This window comes from Penaeus monodon, chromosome 32 (genome assembly GCF_015228065.2).
Source record: "Penaeus monodon isolate SGIC_2016 chromosome 32, NSTDA_Pmon_1, whole genome shotgun sequence".
Lineage (NCBI taxonomy): Eukaryota > Metazoa > Arthropoda > Malacostraca > Decapoda > Penaeidae > Penaeus > Penaeus monodon.
In genome coordinates this window covers 18,373,192-18,374,332 of record NC_051417.1, presented here as the reverse complement: position 1 = coordinate 18,374,332, position 1,141 = coordinate 18,373,192, and the positions used below count along the sequence as shown (strand labels likewise).

Genomic DNA, 1,141 nt, shown 5'->3' with positions numbered 1-1,141 from the left:
TTTTTAGCGGGAGAGAATGTCACAAATGTGTTACTTTGAATATTCTTTGCTCAGCAAGGAATGCTGTGTCTAGTACATAAATTATTTAGTTCAATTCACTTAGTTTTGCTGTTCTTTGTGCGTTTTGGGAAGATGGAGACATGCAAGACTCAGTGTGAGATCTTGAGGCAATTACACTGTATAGTCTTGCATGTTACTGAATGAATATAGTTGATACTGAGAGATCTGAGGTCTACTCGGATTAAAATATAATGAAACTATTATTCTAAGAGAAAAAAATACGCAACATTACATACTGTGAGTAGTGTTGAGGTAAAGGAGTGAAAGTTTAATGATAATCGGACGTGTTATCTGCAACTAGTATAATAGCCTTTTATTAAGAACTGGAACATCTCGATACCAAGGTTGAGGTATCAGACTGTCTTGGAAGAGGTCTGCACTCGCTTATTCGTAGTCATCAGGCTTATCGCCCATGGGACATAGTAAGATGTGAACAGCCGTGTTCCTGTGCATCGCAGATCGTGTGTACTTCGTGATGTAATCCAAACAATCACGAACAAAGCTGAGGCTGATGTCCACATTCATCTTTTGGAAAACATGGGCGAAGACGCGACCAAGAATACCCACATTTCCAATAAATGGGTATTTCTTCTCAATGCTGGAAGTACCTTCTACAGCATATCACGGCGGGTTGGAGCATATCACTCGCTTTTGCTGTTTCTGTGCTTAGCTCTGTCTTTCTCAAGGGGAATGAGGGCAATGAGCTGCTTACAGAAAGCCCACAACAGGAAATAGGTGAGGTCAGTAACATGAAATTTAATGGTGTATGACAGCAGAATGTAAGCCGTGAGCGAGGGAATTTCATTTCACTTAAATTTCTTGCAGATGTGCGTTCTCAGTTACGCCATGGTGTTAAAAAGTGATTTAATGGATTCGCTGAAACCTTGACTATTACTGATTAAAGTGAAAACTCACGTTATCACAATTCTATTAACCAACCTGCATACTGTATATTTCACATGATTTTGTATTTCCTTTATTATTTTTTTATTTTTTTGCTGTTGTACTTTCATTGCTGATACATATATAGTCATATAAAAATGGAAATACGATACAGAGCTTGTTGAAAAGACACGGGTTT

At 38.1% G+C, this 1,141-nt stretch overlaps 1 pseudogene; it reads right to left on the bottom strand.

The window, feature by feature from the left end:
• The window catches only part of LOC119593584, a 4,882-nt pseudogene that overhangs the window by 598 nt on the left and 3,143 nt on the right, over positions 1-1,141 (bottom strand).